Below are 26,057 nucleotides of genomic sequence, written 5' to 3'. Positions count from 1 at the left end.
TAATTAAACTATATTACCTGTTATGATTTTAAATTTATTTTTTACATTATTTTATATATCGTTAGTTTCTTACATTTTGTTTCGTCGTATCATTGTACAATGTATCAATATAACATCATAATTACCACAACAGTTTGGGGTGGACATTGGTATTTTCCAGAACATTTGCCACCATGCAGTGTATCAAGATACATTTATTCGTATGTTTAGGATATCAATGCGCATAATATATGCAGTGGGCGCAATTTGGAGTAACAGTTCTTATGAATAGTTCATTTTATTTTCTTCTCTGCTAGTTTTCTTTTCATGAATATAAAACTGATTTAATTTATTAAATGAAACGAAAATAACTAAGCAAATATTTTTTTTATAAATATTATTTTATAAGAAATTTAACAAGATTCTTACCTATTTCTTTATTATGGTTATCTTGTCAGTTATCTGGTGTTTTTATGAAGGCATAAATAAAAATCATTGCATTTTTTTAATTATTATTTTTTTCATTTATTTATTTATTTTCGTTCTTAGACGTTAATATGACGTCTGTATGTTTTAGGTATACACGCGACAACGAAAATAAAAGTATTACTTATATTTGTATTTATTTTTTTTTATTTGAAGAAAAATAAGCTACCTTTGAAATAAGCTAAAAACAAAATAAGTTTTATTCCGTCGTTGCGTAATATTTTATTCGCTGAGACATTATTAAACATTGAAGAAAAAAATCCTTATAAAATAGCGAGTTAAAACAATGATTAATAAAAAACGTTTTGTTCGCTTCGAATTACATGGAAAGCTTGCATCAAAATCAGCGCCATTACCCAGCCGGAAACAAGAAATGAAGCCAATCTTTCTCGCCAATTGCATTCCATTGCCAATCAGTTGCTAATTCGGTGAATAAATCCGAAATACGCTATGATTAATTACGATTAGCAAAAAAGAGAACGTTAAAATATGGCGAAAAGGGCTGGTAAACTAGTGTGATCACCCGGGGGGTCTCATTGACTCTTTTAATACCGCGATAAAAACCTCCCGATAACTATAACCGAGAAACAAAACTTAGTACGGGTAAACAGCCAACGAGATTCAATTGCCCAAAGAGCTTCGGGAGCTAAAGAAATTTTCTTTTTCTCCCTTGCCCGAAAAAAAAAGGGAGAAAATTTCTGCAGAATAGGAAAGAAGAGGTTTTATAGAGATCGGATGCGGTTGCTATGGATACCGCTGTCCATCCATGCGAGGGAAGCTCAAGATAAGGAGCACAACATCCTTTTTCTATCTTTATTTATTTTCTTTTATGCATTTTTCTTTTCCGTCCTTTTTCCATTCCCGTCTTTCTCTTTTGCTTTATTTATTTATTTTTTTATTTAGTACTTTTTCGCTCTCTCTACAACTGACTTTTCTGCTCGCATTTTACGCTACCTTATTTTGACTACTTTTGGCAGATAAGTTTTATGTAGCAAAAGGATAAGTTAGGGATTCCCCCCCCCTACCCTCATGACGTGAAGAATTGGGAAATATTGGTTACTACAGGTGAGGACCATGCGAAATGGCGCTCAGTCGTAAGTCATTTGTCTAGACTGCTTTAAATAAATAGTGTGCGATTTTGTTTGCAAAGTATACATTACAGTTTTGTATTCATTTACTGAATACGTTATGTTAGATTTTCAGCTCTCAAAAATCAATGCTAATGGAGGTCGTAAATGTAGTGTGTAATTATCTGTTTTCGTGGCTTTCGCCCCATACGGCTGTAGTGTGCGAATCTATGGTTGTCTTTAAAATTTTGTCTGCTGTGTCAGTATGGCTAGAATTTGCTATTTTACTTTTTAACTGCATCATTTGTAATAATAGCAGTGGAGAAATGGGAACTCACCGACGCGCGCTGCTTTGAAAAATTCAGATTCTTAAACTTATTAATGAATTTAGTTAATAGATTTTCTTCTACTTTTTGTAGCAATGGATGATAAACGCCAAAAACTTAACTGCACGCAAGTGCCATGCATTATTTAAATGTTATCATTCTACTAAGCACATTAAATAAGGTATAGTTTTTTTTTCTTTAATTTTTTCTTCTAGGTTTTTTTTAAAAATTTTAGTGTAAATTTTTTTTTATTTTATGAAATTGCATCAGAAAGACGTTGCATAATAAAAGTGCAATTCTATAAATAATGAGCAATTTCTGACTTAAAATATTTATTTATTTATCTTTTGTTACACTTCAAATTTTATCCATGTTGTTTTGGAGCTGAGAAACGTATCCATATTTATGTAATTTTGCCAGATTTTTCAGTTTTTGGATGTTTTTGTCAATTTGTTTCGCAGCCAATAAGGTTATGTTGCCTTAATTAGTAATTATAGTGTGCATTTTCTTTTTTTTTATGTGTTCTACCATGAATAATATTTCAAAATTTTGCTCTTTTTTATAAAGGAATATTCAAATAGCTCTCTATTCTAAATTGTAATCACCAACGTTTACTTTAATATTAAATTACTTGTGTTCTGCATATAAAAAGTTTCATTAAAATGAGACAATTTAAATTTTTTCTACGGCAAAAAAGAAAAGAAAAAAAAGAGGTAAGAAAGGGAAGATTTCTTCCTTGTTTCTTTAGATATTTCGAAATTCTATTTCAAAAATGAATCTGCATGCTTTGCGAGTGAGATACGAAGAAATAAAAATTCGCTCGATGAACTGTGGTTGGCAAACTACGTTTCCTTAGATGGAGAAAGCGAAACAAAGATGAACTCAAGAAATTGAATTTTGTTCGAGATATTTTATTCGTAATGTTTGTCTGCCATGATGCATTTGTGAAACTTTCTAGGCAAATCATTTTTGGGATTTTTTTTAACGTTGGTATTGTTTCTGCCTCCTTTCAACGGAAAAAGAAAAAAAACTATTTTTTTTTATCTTCAATAAAATTGAAATAAATTAACACTTTTGTCTCTAATAAAAGCAGTAATTTCCTCTTTTGACTGTTATTAAACAGTTTTCCTCTCCATTTTTGATAGCAAAGTCTTTGATGTCGCCCATCTACTCATGGACAAGCCAAGCTCGCCAGTCATCAGCCTATTTGCAAATTAATGTCAGGAAGGTACGCCTATTGTTTGATAAGAGAGCACCGCAGGTGTGACAGTATGTCTTTGTTCAACGCCCGATGGATAGATGACAGCATCACTCGTTTGCGAGGACACTTAGACATAGTTCTGAAGGGGAAAGAAGTTTTCTCCTGATCCCTTTTGCCACGGTGCTGATTAGCGACCGATTTTCATTCCACAGATTTCACGAGCACTTATATCGCATGTACTCGGTGGGTCAGAGCGGAGTTGAGGATCGAACCCCGGCTGAATCTCAACCACTCTACTCATATTACCCAATTTGAGCGTTTTTTCTTATCTAATGAGCCTCCACATGTTAGTGCACATCGGTTTTTCGCTAAAGTATATACTTAGAAATTACCGTTTTTTATTCATTTTATAACAATAATATTGATTTTTGTAAAGACTAAAACTAGTAGGTAAACAAATAGTTAAGTAATAGAAGTTCGAAGCTGCAAATTAAGGTCCATATGTTGAGAACGAAAGTATTCTTCAAACCTGAATATTAGTTCGAGTATCTTTGAAAAAAAATCTATTACACCTGTATCAAAATATTTTTAACATCTATAAATATTGAGAAATTTATTCATTTGCTTAAAAAAAGAGAGAAAGAATAAAAAGTGAAAATGCAAGCGTTTACTGTTAATATACGTATAAACTGTAACAACAACAACGGCCACCTAAACTCTCACTTTCAATAACATACTATTCTCAAGAAATAGGTTCAACTTTCCAGAAAAAGGAAGGAAGAAAAAAATCGGAATTTTTTACTACCTGTGCATTACTTGAGACTTATTGAAAAGAGGAAGCAGGGGGGATAAATTTAAAGAAAAAAAAAGTAGGAATGTGAGGAAAAGTATAATTTTTTACGTCTCCCCGTTCCAAGTACATACTTATTTACCTGTTGATCTATTCCACTTCTTTTTTTCTTCTTCTTTTTTCTTTTTCTCCCTCCAAAACACACCTGTCTGTTGTAATAAAGATTAGGAGTTCGGAAAATCCCAATATACAGAAGCGTCTTCTAGCCATTAATGATGAGCTGCATACTTATTATGAACGTGACTTTTGAGCATGGTCGCGGTTATTGACGGGGTAAAACAATAAATAACGTTTGTTATAAAGTAGATCGACATTTCAAGATATGTAATACTGATTTTTGAGAAGAAGAAAATAATTAATGAAGTGCTCTTGTGGGATGTTGAGTATTAAAATAAAAATTATTACTGTTCACATTAGTATATAAATTTTTTTTTTAATTCAATCATGATTTTTTTCTCCATTTGAATATTAAAAAGCTTACAATTTTATTTGTATTTCAATAGATAATAATCTTGGGAAAGAGTTGTATTGTATTTCACCAATTTATAGTTCTCAACACTAATGAACTTATAATTTTCCTAGTTATTTCTTTATTTACCTTAAGAATTTTTTATTTAATTACCTTCTATACTTACTAACAATTTATACTAGAAAACTTATATATTATATATTTACTATATCAATATATATGCTAATTATCTTATTTTCTCTTTAGGTAAGCTACTTTTTATTTTCTTGAAAAAATTTGCAGTGAACATTCAATGGTAAATAAAACTTTTTATTTTGTATTAAAGTTTCCTCGAAAATCTTATGAAATATTTGTATTCTCTATATATTTGTATGATTATGTTAATTATAAAAAAAAAANGAAATTAAGAAAAATTAATAGTTAGTAAATAAAAATTTAGACATTGTATGTATATATATATATATATATATATATATATTTGCCCATCGAAGTATTGAAATTTGACAATTACCGTAGATGAAAGCGAATGAAGTGAACATCAAAACAAATTTAATTAGGGAGACTCGAGGTTGGTTCTAATAATTTTTTCTGTTTCTGTCACCAAACAGACCTCTCTTGTTATGTCATTTGACAGATTTTGATGCCGTTTTTGTCTTTTCCTTGCTTAAATATTAATTTGCGACCATTCATGTGTTTACTTTTTTGTTTTCATTTTTGATAGATATTTTAAAAAGAAATATAAGGGAGGTCTTTACGGAACACCTTGTAAATGATTAACCACATTTTATCCTGTACGTAAGTGCGTTTCCGGAAGAAATAAAAACCCAACAGAATTTACATTGTAATAAAAAATGTTTCTGGTATCTAGTGGAGAACAATGTGGAATTAATAATTTGATATTAAAGTGTGTCTTATCATTTTATTCCCCTAAGCTCTCATTAATAATATCATTTCTCATATATGTTCAAAGATAAGGCTATTATTTATGAAACATACCCTATTTCTTTTTTTTTTATTCGATACTCGAAAAAAAAATTTTCTTAGAACCCGCCTATAACATTAATAACTTAAATTTACAGCAGTATATTTTGTGAAAAAATAATTAAAATACATAAATAAATTTAAATAAAAATATTTTTTCTTTTTTTTCTAATCCTCTCTGTGGGATTCTACGGTATATTTGATTTGTTGGCATAAACAGAATATTTTAAGTTGCATTTTCAAACTTCAGTTCTTCAAGTTGTAACATCACTGTTCCATGAAGCAGTTTGAAGAGAGTGAGAGGCTTACTTGATTCTGTCACTGAGCTGGTATAAGTATTTCAACCAAAACGTTCTGAAATAACCAACGCCACTCTGCATTACCCATTTAGCGCCTCTTATTTCGTTCGTCTACCTTTTGCGATTTCTGCAGTGTCTTTGTTCTTGCAAAGGGAAGAAAAAAAAACGTTTTCATTTTGTGACATTTGGCGGAATGACTCCCAGTCAAGAATAACACATTTCTATGTTTATCTTTATTTCTGCTAAGTTTTTTATTTATTTATTTTTTTATTTTAAGCATGTATACATATCGAATTTTTTTTCTTTTGTCACTTATAAAGTTGGCGAAGCTGTTGTTCAGGGGATATATTATTTTTAGATATTTTTCTTTCGATTTTTAATATTACGATTTACTGAATGTATGTATTGAATGTTCAGCAATGAAAAATTAATTAACTTTGATGCAAATAATGACGCTAACTAACCACAAGGTATGCATTCTATTTCATGGCATATTTTTCTATCGTTTCAGTGCCAAATCACTGGAAACTCACGAAGTGATTTTTTACCATGCTTTTGTAAACATCTTAACAAAACTCTATTACATGTTACAAATATTTTACAATTAAAATATCCATCAAGAGGTTTCAATTCCCTTTTAATTTATTATTAATTGAAGTTATATGCAAAATTGCAGACATAGTGCTATAACGTTAAGAATATTAAAAATGAAAGATTGGAAGTAAAAAATAAAAAAAAAAATCGATGAAAAAAATTAAGTATTATTAAATTATGATTACAAATTAAGTGCACTTAATTTTTTGCCCCTTCCTCTCTTATTTGAGATTTACATCGTAACAATTTTTTTTTTTTGGGGGGGGGGTTATTACAATTTGTGTTGTATTTTAACTCAGTGGTTCGGAACACTTGATACTAATATTTGACTATTGCCTTGACGTAAATAAGAAAATAAAAAAACATTTTTTCCCCAAAAGTGCAACATCAATTTCAATTTTTCTGTTAAAACTATTTTATTTTTCTAGTGTTTTTCTTTCATACATTGACAAACCAGCTTTTATAAAAGAAAATTGTTTGGAATATGATTACAGTCTCTTAACTTTCTTTCATCATGAGAACTCATACGTCTCCAAAAATAGAGTACATTATACTGGTAAAATCGGTAAACGAAGTTGTTTCGCAAAACATCTTTCGTTGCAATTTTTGTTCAATGAATTCCCCCCCCCCNGAATCCCCCCCCCCCCCGTTATTTTGAAAAACTCTCCATTTCGAACTGTGCAATCTGCGACATAAAAGAAGAAAAAGAAAAAAAACATTTTCGCCGAAAGAAAGCGGTTACTCCAAAACACTTATTAATAGAAACGAGGTATGAATATAAATACTTGGTGCGTGTAGAAACCGTTATCATCTGTTTACTCTTCTTAAAACGGAGGCGCGAAAAATGCATTTTGTTTCCCCTCGAATAAAAAGCCATTTTATTAGTTGCAGGAAAAACACGTTGACAAGTCCCGAAGAAAAACCAAAACAAAAACCCATGAATTAATATCACCGCCAGATATCGCTGTCGTCGGGATGCTAAAGCACCTTCTAAAAGAATAACCAATTAGATGCATGGTGGGTGCGGCTAATGTTGCGCGCGCATCTTCGTCATGTGGAGTTGGGGAAGAGACTGATGCTCCTGCCAGTGTAGAGAGTTAGGCCATAGCTCTTCCTTCTCTTTTCGTCTTATTCTAGATTTTCTTGGAGCTTCGTTTTCTTCCCCCTTTTTTTGCCTATATTTTTTATTCTTTCAATCGTTCCTTTCTTTTTCTAAGGAAACATATACTTTGGTTTGTGGGTGACTTTTTATCGCTCTCTTTGGCGAGATTATTAAGAGTTTATTCATTTTCATTTAATGAGTATCTATTAGCTTTTTATTAACGAATATGTTTTTTTAGCTGGTAACGGCTTTTTTTATTAATTATGTGCATATCACTTAAGTTTAAATAAAGTTAATGATCAACGTTATTCGTAATGTTATTGATTTTATCTGACATTTCGACAAGCTTTTGAGCAGTACATTCTAAAAATGGTTTGACAAGGCTGAAAGAAAAAGTGAAACTTTATAAATATTTAAAATTGAAATCAGTCTGCGAAGAGACCGGGGATGCGTGTTATCGGTAAACTGTTCTGTCGCTGAAAGTGCTCGATATCGCGTGCAGGTCGTCGGACAACCAAAGCGGGGGAGCCATTCCATTAACAGAAGATCAAAACTGTGATTCGGATCATCCTTAAGAATGTTTCCCGGACTGTCGCCAATAGCCCATTGTGCAGTTCTAAGGCGACATAAATAAATTACTACTAAAATGGTTATCTTGTAGATAAGAGCGGAGCATTTTAAGTAGTGGAAGCTGGTGTAATTAAATGATAGTTTAATGATCACGATTGATTATTTTTATTTTCAGATATTGGTAGGTTTTTTACTTTCGCATTGATTATATTATGTTAATTAAGACAAACTATAACCTTTATATTAGAAACTTTTAGGTCAAGTTTCTACTGTAAATTTTTACATATGTATTACTCCATTTCAAACAACATTCGCTTTGTAGCTCCGGTCGAATTGGGAGTCGAATTCACTCTCAAAAATTTTGCTTTTGCTCATTGATGCATTTCTATCAATTTCATGAAAATATGTAAAGAAAATGTTCTTAATATAACGAATTTAGATCATATTTCATAATATATATATTTAATAAAGCATAATTCAAAAAAAATCTTGATGGAGTTAATTTATTCTCTGGTTAACAATTTCAACGGATTCTGAAGGTTACATGAGGCTGGGAGTATTATTCAGGTAGTTTACAGAACCATCTTTTTTTCTTTTCCTCATCTTAAATCAATAGCTCTCCTCTCTATCAAAAAAAGCTTCTCAACATTCCTCCTTATTTTTGGCTCACTTTCTCTTGGCGATATATTTTTCTCGCCACGGCAACCATTCTTTAGTGATGGAGCTCATTTCTTTCAGTTCGCGTCTTCTGTTTATTTCATCGGTCCTCTGCTGCGAGAGAAAGAAAGAGAGAACCGAAAGAACAAAAACCAATGAGCATCAGTTCTGTATTTTTTATTTTATTTATTCTTCCTCCTCTCCTTTTTATCCTCTCTCTCTTACTCCTGTCTCATTCTTTTGCTTGCGTATTTATTTTATTTGTTGGACACAGAGGAGGCAAGTTGTTAACCGGAAGTGAATTAACTAGGTGATCTTGCAGACCGGAAACAAAACCACTTGGAGCGAAATATTAAGAGAGCGTTTTACTACTCACACTTACTTTTTTATCGTTTAAGGAACCTTTTTTTCCCGAATTGTTTTGATTTTTTGACAGTTTATTATTTTAGTAACTTCGACGCGTCACTCTATGTATATTCTATAAAGTAATGTTTCTATAAATTTTGTTTAGTGTATCATCTTTTTAGAGGGCATAACGGTGAAGAGCGTCTGATAAGAGCTGAAAGGAAATGATTTTTAACGTTTTTTCCAATTAAATATATCTTAAAAAGTAACTTTTGAACTAACTTGTATTTAGCTGCTAGCGATTCAATATTCCATCTGTTTTTGTTTTAAATTTGAAGATTTTGCCAAAATGATATTTTATAATTAAATCTATATCATTTAATTATATTAGGATTGCACATTGCGTTAAGTTAATTCGGATTATCTTTCGAATTTTATTTATTCTCGTGGCCTTAATTATAATTGAAAGTTCAGGTGAGGAGAATTAATATTTTGAAACAATTATTTGTTACCTCAGGCAAAAATAAGAGTGTATTAGCACATGTCGCCTTCTATTGAAAATAAAATTACCATTTTTTATGGAAGACAAGTAATCGGCCAATTGTTTTATTTTTAAAATTTATTTTATAACAGTTTTTTTTAAAAAATTATTTATCCGTTATTTATAAATATTTGGCAAGAGTTAAGTAAATAAAATGTATACACTGGGAAATCACAATGAAACGAGGTAAACTAAATTAATAATATGTGAATATCAGGAAAACGATCAATTTGGCTTTGTTTTTATTCCCGCTTCCTTTTAAATTTATTTATCGGATTTTAATGTCGTTTGTGTATTTTTCCTGCCTAAAGATATGTATATTGAGGTGGGTCACTTAAAAAATCTTACTTAAATACAATCAAAGTTCATTTATTACTCATTTTTCTAACGCAAAAAGGTATGTTTTTGGAATAGAAATAAAACAAAGTTTTGAAAAAAAAAGGGGGGAGGTAATCTATTTTACGGATGTTGTCCCATACTGCCCTAAATAAATAAATCTCGGAAAGCGAATTAGTATTTAAAAAAATCAATTATAAGAAAAAATATTTTTTAAGTAGCCTAAATTTTTTTTCTGCAATAATTTTCTGTAAGTTAGACTGCAATGGTGTGATTTCAGTCTGTATGCATCCAATCTAATGGCTCAAAAACAGGGAATTTTTAGCAAAAAATATTTCCAAATTTTATAACTTTTTCATGTGTACGGAAAAGCTCTTATTTTTTGTTGCACATTAATTCTTGTTGTACTAAAAATCAAAATTAATCAGGATTTTTCCGAAACTGTGCTAACGTTCAATAAAGCATTCCAGAATTCGCAGAAAAATTCGCACTTCGTCAGGAAAAAAAAAAGAAGGGAGGAATGCAGAGAAAGGTTAAGTATCCCCTTCAACTGGTAATTAATGAATTTTGTAATTTTAAAGTTGCATGAATTATTTATGCTGTTTATAAGGAATACCTAATTTTTGATTATTTTTTGTAGGCAAAGCTATTACACCAATAAAACTATGTCTCCACATTTTACTAATTTAAAAGACTAACATTAAAAAATCGACCAATTATTTCAATGGTTTATGGTGAAAAAAAGTTTTGTAAAAAAAATTATTTCCAAAATATTTCTGCAGAGAAACTAATGGGGAGAAAAACTGGAAAAAAAAAATTTTTTTTTTTCTTTCTTTCTCCGAGCTTAGTTTTTCTTGGAAAAAGTTATTCATCCTGGTATAAAACACTACATCTTGTTTAAGTATTTTGTAACCTCGTGGGGGTAAACTTTCATGTAAGGTTATTCGCTAAATAACCCCTCCAGCGACAGTGACGCTGACTATTTTTTTTTATTATTCCTTTTCCATCTTCGTTATATTTTTTTCATTTCTTCGTTCCGTTTCCCTTCGAAAGGGAGGGGCACCCGAATCGGGGTGAACGGGGGCCCCGCGAAAGGGACCCTCTCTTCACCGGAAGCTTGACTGAAACATTTAACGATTTGTTTTAAACGGAAGTGACAAGTCTCGTCTATTTTAGACTTTAGAACTCGTGCGGAAAAATTTCCTCTCTTATGTATTTATTATTATTAGAAGGAGCATCCCTAATACCGCAGAGATATTTTTACGCAAATTTATACCTTATTTCGCGATTTTTTTTTTTTTCCGCCTCTTTCTCTCTCTCCGCCAGAGCGGTGAAAGATTCGAACATTTTAGAAAGAAAGTTAACATTGAAATTTCAAAGAGTAAAACAGTTCTATAACTTACACTGGTAACTACTTAGATTAAATATATTACTGTATGATACAAAAATATTTTGCTCTAAATATAATGTAATAGTGGGGTTATTAACTTCCTCAGATGCTTTGCAGATTACTTTTGCATAAGCTCTATTAAAAATTCTATAATCTTCAAACTCTCAACTTCATGTGGTTAGCCCATGTCTTTGGGTGATTTCGTGATTTTCTTGAACATCTGATGCAAATACGATTAATTGCAATCAAAACAACGTATACTATTGTTTGATTAAGAAGTTCCATTGTCTTCTGAGTTGAGTTCAAAATTCCAAGAGTATCGAGATAAATTGAACCGAAAATTTGATATGAATCGTTTTTTCCGACATCGGTTATAAGATCAAATATGTCAGCTAATTTTTCGAGAATATTAATATTCTTCACATCTTAGACATGATCTTATTTGGTCGCTTAATCAAAAGGGAAATTTCTCACAAATTATAATATTAACAAAAATTTTACTCAATTTATCTTCGATCTAAAATTGATCTGTGTATAAAAATTCTGAAATTGATCTGTTTACAATGCTTTTGAATCATCAGCTTTGTTGATTATTTTCTGCATTTTATTTAAAATCTATGATAAATGTAAGCAAATAAGTCAATAAAATTTTAAAAAAGTTATTTTTTATTATTTTATGATACATTTTATAACCGTTGTTGAACAGCGTACGCAATTTAGGGTTTAAGACTATCAATGTTCAACTCCGTAGCCTTGTAATTTTGAACCCAATCCGGTAGTCAAGGCAACTTCTTGATCAAGTATTGGGAGAAATGTGTTTTCGTGAAAGACTTTATGATGGAACTAACCCGCATTTGCGTTACAAGAAGAGGAAGACCACGAGAACCTCCTACTCTTAGCCTGACGGTTAGGGGACTCTAACCCATGATCTCTCTACCACTGAAGCTATATTGCGTCAGCACTGTGGTCGGTGTGAACCTGGTGCGGAATACGTATCGACCAGCCTTCACTGAGATTCGAACTCGATTCACCTCATTGGGAGGCGAGTGCTCTATCCCCTAAATCACCACGTCTTAAAATATACATATGATACAGTGACATGTGACGCTTTCAAACCTTTGTTCTGAATTTATTATTTCTATATTAGGTCATTTTACTTTATTTTATCCGTCGTTGAACAGCCGACCCAATTATAGGTGTACGACTACTAATCTTCAACTCCGTAGCCTTGTAATTTTGAACCCAATCCAGAAGACAAGGGAACTCCTGGATCGAGTATTTGGACAAATTTGCCTTCGCGGAGGACTTTTTGATGGAGCTAACCCGCATTTGCGTTACATGGAGAGGAAAAACACGAGAACATCCCATGGTTAGCCTGATGGCAAGGGGACTCTAACCCATGATCCGTTTACCACTGAGGATATTTCACGTCAGCACGGTGATTGGTGCAAGCCGGATACGGAATACGACTGGGATTCGAACCCTGGTTCGCCTCATTGGAAGGCGAACGGTCTATCCCCTGAGCCATCGCGGCTCAACATCAAGTCATTAACCATTCACATGCTAATCACTGTTAGCCACTATCTTTTGCGTTTCCATTTNCGACAGTGACGCTGACTATTTTTTTTTATTATTCCTTTTCCATCTTCGTTATATTTTTTTCATTTCTTCGTTCCGTTTCCCTTCGAAAGGGAGGGGCACCCGAATCGGGGTGAACGGGGGCCCCGCGAAAGGGACCCTCTCTTCACCGGAAGCTTGACTGAAACATTTAACGATTTGTTTTAAACGGAAGTGACAAGTCTCGTCTATTTTAGACTTTAGAACTCGTGCGGAAAAATTTCCTCTCTTATGTATTTATTATTATTAGAAGGAGCATCCCTAATACCGCAGAGATATTTTTACGCAAATTTATACCTTATTTCGCAATTTTTTTCCGCCTCTCTCTCTTTCCGTCAGAGCGGTGAAAGATTCGAACATTCTAGAAAGAAAGTTTACACTGAAATTTCAAAGAGTAAAAAAGTTCTATAACTTACACTGCTAACTACTTAGATTAAATATATAACTGTATGATACAAAAAATATTTTGCTTGAAATATAATGTTATAGCAGGGTTATTTACTTCCTCGAATGCTTTGCGGAGTATTTTTGCATAAGCTCTATTAAAAATTCAATTATCTTCGAACTCTCAACTTCATGTGGTTAGCCCAAAGCTTTCTGCCTTGTCTTTGGGCTAATCAAGGGGAGTTTTCTTGATTTTCTTGAACATCTAATGCAAATACGATTAATTTCTATCAGAATAATGTATAGTATTGTTTGATTAAGAAGCTCCATTGTCTTCTGAGTTGAGTTCAAAATTACAAGAGTATCGAGATAAACGCAGGCAACAGAAAATTTGATATGAATCGTCTTTTTCCGATATCGGTTATAAGACAAAATATGTCAGCTAATTTTTCGAGAATATCTTTACATCTTAGACATGATCTTATTTTGCCGTTTAATCAAAAGGGAAATTTCTCACAAATAATGTAATATATTAACAAAAATTTTACAATTTTACTCAATTCGATCTGAAATTGATCTGTTTGCAAAGTTTAAGTATTATCAGTTTTATTGATTATTTTCTGTATTTTATTTAAAATCTAAGATAAATGTAAGCAAATATGTCAGTAAAATTTTAAAAAAGTGATTTATTATTATTTTATGATACATTTTATAATCGTTGTTGAACAGCTGACGCAACTTAGGGTTTAAGACTACCAATGTTCAACTCCGTAGCCTTGTAATTTTGAACCCAATCCAGTTGTCAAGGCAACTTTAGGATCAAATATTGGGAGAAATGTGCCTTCGTGAAAGATTCATGATGGAACTAACCCGTATTTGCGTTACACGAAGATAAAACTACGAAAACCTCCTTCTTTTAGTCTGACGGCTAGGGGACTCTAACCCATGATCTCTCTACCACTGAAGATATATTGCTTCAGCACTGTGGTCGGCGCGAACCTGGTGCGGAATACGTGTCGACCAGCCATCGCTGAGATTCGAACCCGATTCACCTCATTGGGAGGCGAGTGCTCTATCTCCTAAATCACCACGTCTTAAAATACTATACATATGATACAGTGACATATGTGACGCTTTCAAACCTTTGTTCTGAATTTATTATTTCTATATTAGGTCATTTTATTTTATTTTATCCGTTGTTGAACAACCAACCCAATTTTAGGTTTACGACTACTAATGTTCAACTCTGTAGCCTTGTAATTTTGAACCCAATCCAGAAGACAAGGGAACTCATGGAGAAATTTGCCTTCGTAGAGGACTTTTTGATGGAGCTAACCCGCATTTGCGTTACACGGGGAGGAAAACCACGAGAACCTCCCACGGTTAGCATGGTGGAAAGGGGACTCTAACCCATAATCCGTCTACCACTGAGGATATTTCACGCCAGCACTGTGGTTAGTGCAAGCCGGATACGGAATTTGACTGGGATTTGAACCCTGGTTCGCCTCATTGGAAGGCGAACGCTCTATCCCCTGAGCCATCGCGGCTTTACATCAAGTCATTAACCATTCACAAGCTAATCACTGTTAGCCACTATCTTTTGCGTTTCGATTTTGTCACAAAAGGCGAAAAAAAAAATTTCTCATCGCCAAAATAAAGATAACGGTTGTGACAATTTTGACGATTAGGATATTAACGTGCGCGATAATCAGCAACATGATCTACCAGACGGTAAGCACCTGAATCAAGAAGGAATCTGACTGACATGATCCTGACATATCGACTCGAAGCAGTTTCTCTCGCCCCGGGTATGCCCTGGTTTGTGACAACGGAGGAGGAGAAGCCCCATCGAATCGATAGCCTTTTAGAATTATTGTGTCGGAAAGATTCCTTTTATGATAGCGCCGAGAGAAGATTTTTTAATCGGATTAGTGCTTGTCTTCTCGCTGTTAGGAAAAAAAACGGTTTGTCAGAAATTAAGATTTAGATGGAATTTCGATGTGTAATCTGGGATGTTTGATTATAATAATCGTTCTTTTTTTTTTCGCGGAAAAATAATGCAAAACGCAATTTTTCCTCATTGATACGTTGGTGAGCATAGTTTTATTGAAATGATACATTTAGTGTGTTTTATTTGCCTTCCTGACACGGCATTTTATGTTTGTTTAATTATTTGATAACTCGCGGATATTCACTCCAGTGTCCTGATTTCTATGCATCTTGCGGATTACAAAATGCAGGCTGTTCTGTAATCACTAATCTTAAGATATATTTATAGAAACTTTCACGAAAATGAAAGAGAAAAAGCAAACACATTGAAAATTGATATTTAAGCGAGGAAACAAGAAACTCGCTTTTGACTAATAATTATTGAAAAAGGTAGTATAAAAAACATCAAAGTCCGTATGATTTGCCCGAGAAAACAGAGGCACTAAATGGCGAATATTAGAAACATCTTCAAATTTCACTTGGTCAACAAACTTAAATCAGACTTTGAAATTTTTAAAACCTGTTTCCGTATCTCTTCTATTTCTCGTACATCCTTCTTCAATAGTAATTCGTCAGATTTTGAATGCGTTTTTTCTTCTTCTTTCTCTAGCATACTGCTTTGTTCTTTAAACTAATTTATCCAGTGGCCTTAAATGACTCGCTCTCTTTTTTTGGAAATTTTAATCTTGATTGCAGTTGGCGCGAATTTTAATACAAGCTTCCATTTCTTTTAAAATTTATTATCTAAACTAACACAAATCAAGAATGAAGTTTTTTTTTTCATTAAATTTTTTTTTTAAATTTAAAAGTAGCTGAATCTAATCTTAAACCAATAGCTAGTTCGTAAAGCCCCCTGGATTGGAAAAACTCAACCTGAAAACATAGGAATTTTAAATTACTTATTCCAAAAATTCCTTAGTTTCAAGATTATCAATACTCATCATTAAAACAATGGCTCGGTGTGTTGTATTTTTTATTAACATAACCAATTAAATTCATTTGCGATTTGCCCTTAATTTGTATTATGCGGAAAAAGAAAAAATAATATTTTACTTCCATGTTAACCTACGTAAAATGAATGTTCGGAATTTTCTTCTTTATTTAATGGCTAAATATTTTTGAATGCTTTTTGTTTCATTTTATTTATTGAAATGTGTTCTAATGAACTTAGTTACCAAAACTTTTTCTGAGGTTAAAATTCTTCTAAGTTCAAGTTTTAGAAATGGTTACAAACTTCAAAATTAAAAAATCGATAACTTAGTTCAATAGAACACATTTCGGTAAATAAATAAAAAACAAAAACTATTTTTAAAAAAGTTATATTGATTAGTAACTGAATAAGTAAGAACATTTCGGATACTTAGTTTTCCTTAAGTTCAAGAGGAGGAGGTAAAAACCTATCTAAAGGCGATTCATAATTTATGTCTAGTAAATTGTTCAAATTGTTCTTAATTTGTTTGCAAAATCTTAAGGTAAAATTTAAACGATCTTGGTGAAAATCAGTTCGTGACTACATCAACGAACAGAAAAGAAAAACTTATTGTTTATTTCGCTACAGCTAAAAATATCAGTGATTCATACCATATCAAAATTTGTCATTTCATTTCATGCACAATTACCCGGCCATTCCATCGTCTTAAAAATTGAAATAACTTCCAAATAACGTCACTTATGAGAAGTAATATGCTCATTTGAAACACGAAAGGTCAAGAAATGATATAAGTTCAAAACAATCGTGCGTCAATTAAAGTTAATTTTAAAAAAAATCAAAAATCTTTTAGAAGATTAAGTTTTGCTTCCTCCCTCGAGATAAGTAGAGATTCATCACAATAGAGAGTTTAATTAATCATCTTTCCTACGCATTTCATTAAATAATCTTGGAACGGGACGTGGCTTGGGACATCCACGAACCTGCAATTAACAACGTGCCATTCTCTGGGCAATGAGTAATCCAAACAAAGTTTGAAAGTAAAAGAGTAATTAGTAATTAGCCTTGGTATTTATTCCACCACCCCTGCTGGAGCATAGTGGAGCAATTAAATCCTTCTAAATCTCCACTGGATGTCAAGTCCTTCGCTGGATGCTTTTCAGTTCAGGGCCAGCATCGGGCAAGTTCTTGAAAAACAGATACCAGCTATTAGCGGAGGATGGGTACCCTGTTTTTTATTTTATTTTTCTGATTTCTGCATGAAAATGAGCGCATGGCAACGGGGTCAAGTGAATCAAGAGAAAGTATGTCACACCGACAAGTCTTTATAATCGAAGTTGTGTATGTATGTGTCGCCATTTCTTTCTTGCGCGAAGAACAAACCCAGTCAAGGATGTTTCATAAGTCATTTCTTTCAATCAAGTCCCTGCCTGTGAGATGTGCGAAGGTCATGGAAGGCAACAACAGACAAGGAATTACGTAGCGTTTTTAAAAATACAAATAGTAAAGAAGTCTGGAATTATTTTTTTTCTTCTCTTTTTTTCCCTTTATTTGGAAGCTGTTAAGGTCGAATGTGTCGTTTTATAACGCAGGATGTAAAGACACAGAAGATATTTTTTTTTTCTTCTAAAGAATTCGTTTTGGCCACCATAATTTACCTCGGTGTCCTTATCGTCACACCAAATAATTTCATCTGCGCAGGGATTTTGAATAAATTACCGAGAAATGAACTGTTTTTAGCGGAATGGCCACTGGTTTGAAGGATAAAAGAGCAATTTTTGCTTTGCTAATTATTGCAATCGAAACAAACAGAAAACTGTTTTCTTTCCCCGTTGAACAAAGTTTCTTGGAATCGCTGTTTTGATTATCAGTTTCCTTGATTTTTAATTTTATTTTATTTTATTAAAGTCTTGAATCATGTGTTATCTTAGCTATATAATGAAATTCTAATGATAGATTTTCTGAACTATGGGCGATAATAGATTTGCGCTTCTTTGGACAAAGTAAATCTCACAAAGATGAGTAAGAATAATTTCAACTCTGGTCATAGATCATTCGAATTGTAAATTTGTTGAGAAAATGATATTTTAAATTGTGAAATAATCCAAGGAATACTACTTTTTAAAACCTTTTTGAAGGAAAAATCCAATTAATGAATGTGAAGCATAGTGAAAAATATTTCAATGAAAAACACACTAACATCCCCCCCCCCTCTAACATGGATCTATTCATTCGCCGTGTTTATTATGTACTGAAAATGAAATCTTTAATAAATATTTCGTGTAATTATCAGTTTTTTCATTGATTAATTAGTTTATTTATTTTTTATTGCCTTCTAAACTTCTGCCAAATCTTTCTAACCATAAATAAAGTGCAACTTGTGTGAATTATAAATTAACAATAATAGAGTCAGGGGTCTGTCTAGGTTTTTCTGAGAGGTACCTATTTTGTGAAAACTTAATTTGAGAAAAATTAAAAATTATAAGATCAATACAAAAATACGGTAAACATGGGGATTTATCGTTTCTTAAGGGATACAAAAAAAAATTTTTTTAAGAAGGAGTATTTTGTGGAACTACCGTTTTTCCTAAAGTTGAATTTGTGAAGGTACCGCTAAACGGTAGTAAATTTGGCCTGGACTGACCCCTGAGAGTGTATGAGTTAATTTCGCTCTAAGGTATGCGGCTAAAATAGGTGTAATATATATGTGATATAATTAGATAATACATATTATTATAATACATAGTATTAGACAATATTTTTTGTTGCTTTAAAGTTATTTTATATAATTATTATAATTTTTTTTTTTACTTAAGAAGAAAAAAAACAAATGGAATTTGTTGTATTGTATCTTAACGAAAAGTTTAAAAACCTAATTTTTAGAAGCTATGCATATTTTGATAAATTTAGGTACCTATGCAAGGCTTTGATCTGGATTATAATTTACGATGACCATGATAGACTTACTTGTAATGTCTTTCCAACTAGGCTCGAAACAGTTTTGTTGCAAATCTTTACATTATCAGAAAGATTATAAGTGTGTGCTGTCCTAGTCTATATACATACTCTAAACATATTTTTTTATGTTGACAAGTGACTAAAATTTCGGCAAACACAAAAAAAGAAGTTACCATGCCCAATGTAGAATTCCTACATTCACAGAAGCAAGCTTCCTAATCTTACCATTGGGAATTCAAGGAATTCCATTGTAGGGGTCCCAGCTAAACAGGATTCCATTACACTAGTGTTTTTATCTGCTTAATTCTCCCAGTGTTCCATGTTTGAAGAAGCCAGACCCTTCATAACTTAAAACTATTGCTTCGGTTGTCTTTATCACTTAATGGATTAGTTGTCCCTGGCTATGTTTTTCTTGAAATCAAGGTGCAGGCGGCAGAGTGTGTTGATGTCGCGTGAACATATGTCACTTATTTCCGGAATTTTTATTCACTGGAGACGCGTGACACTCAAAGAAGCTGGTTGTTGATTCTTCTGTTAGATTGGGTGACAAAACAGTTGGTGCACGCGATTTTCGAATGTTGCCGATATGTTTGCTGGTTTAAGCTTTCGTGCTATCGTGGTTTGTGCCGCTCAAGTACCACGGTCTTAAATGTAACTTAGCACTTTAATTTTGTCTTGTAAACGCAGACAGGACCAAATATAATTTGCTAAAGAATAGTTTACTTCAAACAGTTTTATGCACGCAACTGATGATACTGGATGGATTTAGGGTCAAAGATTTTTAAAAGAGTTGAAACATTTCTACAACAGGCCGTTTCACAGAGATGTGAATTTCTACGAGTTTTAGTTATTACTACGAAATAAAATATTTTTTTTAATTGCTGAAAAGCCTATTTTCCGATGTTTCTTATATTTTTGAATACCTATTTAAAAAAAAAAAAAAAAAAAAAAATTTCAATAATTTTTTTTTTTTTTTGCACTTATAGACCAAATTTATTTGCACAGATATTAAGTTTAAAATAATGAATCCAATATCTCTTTTTTAAACTCTGATGGTACATTCAAATATTTTTTACAAATTTTGATTGTAAATGTCTTGTTAATTCTGCTGTGCTGTTGCTTGTTGCACAATTAAGTGTAAATTGTAAAATATAAAAAAAAAAAGTTAATTTTTATTTTCGTATAAATACAACGAAAAGTACTACAGAGAAGCAAGCACTATTGTATAATAATCTTTCCTTTACAGAAAATAGAATATAAAAATAAAGAACGAGATCTTTATATATATTAAATATAGTAAATTTTCAGTACATTAAAAAAGAAAAAAAAAAAACAAATTTGTGATATCTATTATTCTATTGCTATTTTATTTATTTAATTATTTTTTTTAAAAGAAAATGACAGCTGTCTCCTAGCTGGTGTTCTTTTTGCGCTTTATTTAATTATTTTTGTATCAATATTTATTCATTTATTATTATAATAATTATGGTCGGGATTATTATTTATGAAAAAGTGGATTTTATTTTTATTCAACTTATTAATCCCAAAACGTATGTAGGATAAGTTAACCACCAATAACTTATGTACATTTTCTTAAAAAGTTACATATTGAACTGCTAAAAATTTTTTTATATCCAGCGGGGTCACCACACTTGCATCACCTTCACATTTATAACCACAGAATCAGAAAGTTGTCTTTGCGTGTGTAAGTGTCTCCCTCCCCCCTTTATGTTCTTAACAAACTTCTCACAGTGATGAAAATAAAATAAAAAACATTTTATGTGTGCCAATAAAAAGTATATTATTTACACACGTTCCGTACTCTTCAAACTCTAGTAATTATGACGTGAAGATTATTTCTCTCATTTTAAACAAGGTAATAAAATTAAAAACCTCTAGCGACAGTTCGTAATCTCTGTTAAATTTATTGGTTCCGTTCTAAAGTTGTCACTTTAGTAAATGCAACCGGAAGCTTTAAAACAGTTCTCCTGACAATCTGCAAACCGTTATTGCTTAAATGCCGGCAATCAACGCAGCATCAACGTCTAATTTTGGACAACTTCACTTAAAAATAATATTGATGTTTCACCCTCTCAGTGGTCAGTTGTGTAAAAAAGGGGTGTTCTCCGTATTGCTAATTTAACACAGATCTTGGTATCAATGGTATCTTTTCTTTTCTGTTTATTTATTGTATAGGGGCTGTTTAAATATTGCGTAATAGGAGGAGATATGTTACTGATTTGGTTACTTATGCTAAAAAAGGGGTAGGAAGGCTTAAAGAGGGCGTAAAAATCGCATCTTTTTCAATTCTTTTTAAAAATGGAAAAAAAGGTATAACCAAAAAATTCGATTTAAAATCACATTTAGAGATTTTTTTAATTTAAAATAAAAGTATATGTATTGCGACTTTCTGCAAGCTATCTATTTACTCTTATAATTAGTTCCAAACCCTTTCGTCGCACCTAATTTTGTTAAAATGTGTTTGATTATCACTGATTATTTTAGTCTTTTAATTTTTATACACTGTATTCTATAGTGATTATTATACATGCCGCCATATATTTCTTTAAATTTGATAGTTTTTTGAAGATAATACAGTAGGGAACCAATTATCCGGAACGATCGGGACCATCGCTATTCCGGATAACTGATTTTTCCGGTTTTCTGAATCGATACAAAAAACCGTTTTAACCCAACTAAAAAAAACAAAAATAGTTGGAAATAATCTTAAAAAGAAGAAAAAACGATAAAGTAATACACTAATGATTATTTCCAAAATGATGGTAAGGTAAACATCTTTCAAAAAAGAAAGAAAAATCCTGAAATCTTATGAGGAAAAAAAAAATTTTTTTTTAAAATGGCGGAGAAATTTATTGAATTTCGTTCCGGTTTTTTGGTTTTCCGATTTTCTGATTTCCGGATAATGGGTTCTGTACTGTACTAATTACTGACTTGCCACATTTTCTGTTGTATCCGAATTTTCTAAAATCGACTACATAGTTAAATTTAAAAATTCTGACCAATTTTTTAAAAATTCATCATTATCTTTTTTTATATAATGAGTTATATTAAAAAAAATTTTTTAAATTTTTCGTGGTGGTGTCCAATTTTTTAAGAACAGCTTTCGCGTGCTCGTGTATGTTATGCTTACCTGGGAGTGAGTGTCAAAAATTGCTTAAAACAGGCTTGCTTAATATTTCAAAGGCCTCATAAAACTTTTTTTAAAAGTAACTAACTTTTATTGAATTAAAAACACCAACTTTCGCCATTGTGGAGACATCTAGAGCAGTGATTCTCTCCCACTGTGCCGCCAAATATTGGAAATGATACAATAAAAATTATAATGCTTTTTTTATTACGAGTAAAGATTAAATTTAAAAAAAAAGTGTGTATATATATACTTGTCTCAGACAATCTTAATATAATTTAGAATAAGAAGGAAGTGTTTAAATTGTCTTTGACAATTTTAAAAAATTTTGAAATTATAGGTAGGAAATTTAATGACTATTAAAATCATTAATTAACAAAGGAAAGTAAGCTAAATATTAACTTTCAAACGGAAATAAAAACTGAGCATTAAAGTGAGCAAGGCAATAAATAGTTATAAAAACAAATTAACAAAGGATAACTAACAAAAAATAATCTAACAATTAATAATTAGCAAATATACTAGTTTACAAGAAATCGCAAAAAAATAAGAATTAATATAAAAAAAACGAACAGATAATAACTATAGAAAGCAAGCTAACAATTAATAGCTAGCAAAAAAATAAATAACTGTTACTAACTAACTAAAAATTAGTCATAAGAAATAATTAATCCCTTAATAAACGTGCTTTTGTAGTACATATTATTTTATTTCACATTCAAAATTATTATCTCAAACTATTTAACACAGTGTATTATAGGTAAGTAAAAAATTTTTAAACCAATTTTTTTCATTTTGTGCCGTCAAATTTCGAAATCGTTAAAAGTGTGCCGCCACAAAAAAAAAAGGTTGAGGTAAAGGTAAGGAATTTTTTTAAATTTAAAACTGCTTTAACCATTATTGATTTGAAGGAATAAATTAATGTTCTAGGTTAAGAGACGATTATTACCTACATTTTTTTTTCTTTTTTGTAAACTGAGAGAACTGAAAACTTTCAAAATCTCAATAACTTAACTTTTCATCTACGTTTCGCCAAAAACACAATAAATCATTTTAATTTGTTGTTGAATTAATACCACTTTTATCGGTAAATTTTATTTTGTAGATTTATGATCTCTCTCGTGAAATTAAATAGTTCAGTTAGATCATACATTGAGCGAAAGCGGTGGGCCCTTTAAATTGTAGGGATACCTGGACTCTTTCTTGCTTGTCATTTAGTAAGTATTTTTCTCAGAGTTCTGTAGTTCGAATTTGTGAGAAAAAAGTTACATTCCTAATTTGGCCTCGTTTCGATAAAAATAAGTTAAAAAATGCGCCAGAAAGGAGAGGGGAGTTGCGTCACATTGCGCGGGCGGCAGTCCACCTTTAGTGGGCCTCTCAAGTGTTGTGGGAAAAACAGACGCACATAGACAAGGCGATGCTCTCTCTCTCTCTCTTTTTCAATCCCTTTTATTTTCACACGCCCCAATAGCGTCCGCCATATTTGTTCACAAATTTTAGATATCTAAATTTGACTCAAAGAAATAAAATCGTTATTATAGGTTTATTCTTTTAAAAATAGTCTTAGAAATATATTGAAGTAACGCGTGTATAGAATTATTTAGACGCATTTTATTTCTAAATTACAGCTTTAAATTATGCAAGTACATTTTTCGACGTTGTTTAATCTCTTTAATTAGTAAGTAAAATACAAGTCGTGAAATAGTAAGTAGTCACTCCCTTTCAAGTTTATGCTTACTCCTCCAAAAAAAAATTTCATCTTAAAAAAATAACAATTAAGTGAAATTTAATTTTTTTTTTCATTTTCGAATTATAAATATTAATTTATAATATTCATCAGTTGCAGAAGAATGTTAAATCATCGATAAAATCAATAGTTTGCCTCGAAAATCGGTAGGAATATTTTTCATAATGGCAATTGCAATATATGTAAAAAAATATTCCTACCGAACTAAATAATAAATATTAAGATCAAAAATAAAAAAAACTTTAAATGAAAGACAAAGTATTTAAGTAGGGATTTTATCTGTTGGGGGAAAAAAACGCAATTAACATGCCTTAATTGTTCAACTATTAATCTGCCTAATCTAAATAGATCTTAGAATTGAATGCACTTCATAACTGAATATTAAAGTAATTTTTTAACTAGATATGTGTGTGAGCCTGACTTAAAATGTGGCTTGTTTTTGACGCACTGCTTATCAAAATTCATGCATTTTAAACTAATTCATGTCTAACATCTAACTTCTGTCAAGTTGTTTCGCTCCTATGGTTACTTGCTCGAACCCTTCTTGTTCAGAATTTTTTATTAGTAGGTTACCATTTTCATTTAATACATTTGAATCTTATTGCTTCTGTTTTGTAATCTTATGCTGCACTAAAATTAAAATAAAAATTTTAACTCTCGGATCTTAAATATGGTAGCTTCACTAATGGTACTTAAAACGTTTTTCAAGTTTTTGCAAATCTAGAATGTTCAGGTAATTCGTAATACGCACGTGTCTGGTTGGTGGTTGATGATAGTCGCATTTACTCTAAACATAAAAATGTGTAGAGGAATTAATATGTTTTATCAATCTATGTTCTCTCGATCTCAGCTCAAAAATGGCGTCAAAGTATCTTTATTAGCATCCATTTTCTAGCGATGCGTAATACGTTTTGCATCGCTTAGAGCTTCTCATAACTTAGAATGTCCAGGTAATTAATAATTTGGACGTCCCTAAAGGATTGACGATTGTCACATTCACTCCTACCTTTCAAAAAGTGTAGGAAGAATTGTTCAATAATACGATACTCAAATACCGACATCGATGCCATAATTCTGCACAAAAATGGCGTCCAAGTATCTTATTTTTGTCGGATCTTTTGGATAAGATTTCGCCGATGAGAGTCTGTCGTCACTTACAGATATTCTTTGGCCCTGCCTCTCACGGCCCACGGGATGCAACATGTGACCCCAGTTCGACCTAAAACGTTTTTGTGTCGCCTTCCAAATTCTCCAAAAAATTCTCAACTTTTTTTCTTCCTTCTCCTTTCCACTCTCTCAGTGAGCTCGGCGATGGGGCCCCTTTTAAGAGTTTTTCTTGCTCTAAGTGCATTTGCGGGGCCGCACGTGTGCCGAGAGAAGGAAAGATTTTTTTTTCTTCTGAGGGGTCCTCCCTTGGCATCCAAAATAGATTGTGGAGGAAAGGCCTTGTTTTCGAATACTTTCTCCCGTGTTGCGAGCACATTCGAATTTATGACATATTCCCGTGCTGATGACTATTTCGGAGGTCTCAAAAATTCCGCGAGGGTGTACATCTTCCTTTCCGAGAACATATTCCGTAACTCAATCTGCGTAATTATAGATGAGAGGATTCGGGAGTTGAAGGGTGCCTGAGACTGACGTTTCTATTCTTCTGTTTCTATTTGATCCCCATCTTCTAGAACTTATCTCTCTTTCAGAGGGTGGCAAATTTATAAATAATTTCGGTTCTATATTTCGATATGTTCTTTGCATTCTGTTTCTTATGAAAAATTATAGTAAAGTGTTTCGAAAATAACGCTTGAAGCCTCTTCCCTTTAATACATGTCGAATTAAAGCTTCGTACTAAAGTGGAAAAAATACTATCCCTTTAAATCTAAACACATTGATATATTGTGACTCATTAATGCGTTTTTTATTGATTTATTATTAAATATCCTGATTTTTTATTTATTGTGCTTGGCTATTTCAAAAAATGTTAATTGTAATTAAACATATTTTTTAACTCATACATATTTCTTTATTTGACGTATTATATTATGTCAAATGCTACTTCTAAGAAAATAAATAAACATAGAATTCATTTTTGTGGTCTT

The 26,057-nt window shown here is 31.8% G+C and overlaps 1 protein-coding gene across 8 annotated transcripts in view; it reads left to right on the top strand.

The window, feature by feature from the left end:
* The window catches only part of LOC107437528 (zinc finger MIZ domain-containing protein 1), a 153,289-nt gene that overhangs the window by 41,919 nt on the left and 85,313 nt on the right, over positions 1-26,057 (top strand). For 2 of the 8 annotated variants that reach the window (XM_071186686.1, XM_071186682.1), the window contains one exon: positions 4,625-4,673. The exons of the other annotated variants lie outside the window; for them this stretch is intronic. The gene's annotated coding sequence lies outside the window, so the exon portion shown is untranslated. Of the gene's footprint in view, positions 1-4,624; positions 4,674-26,057 lie in introns of those variants that run through there. 8 annotated transcript variants of the gene reach the window in all.

Source organism: Parasteatoda tepidariorum, chromosome 10, assembly GCF_043381705.1.
Source record: "Parasteatoda tepidariorum isolate YZ-2023 chromosome 10, CAS_Ptep_4.0, whole genome shotgun sequence".
In the NCBI taxonomy this organism is placed as follows: Eukaryota; Metazoa; Arthropoda; class Arachnida; order Araneae; family Theridiidae; genus Parasteatoda; species Parasteatoda tepidariorum.
Note: the sequence above shows the minus strand (reverse complement) of the source record. Positions and strands in the feature narration are given on the sequence as shown.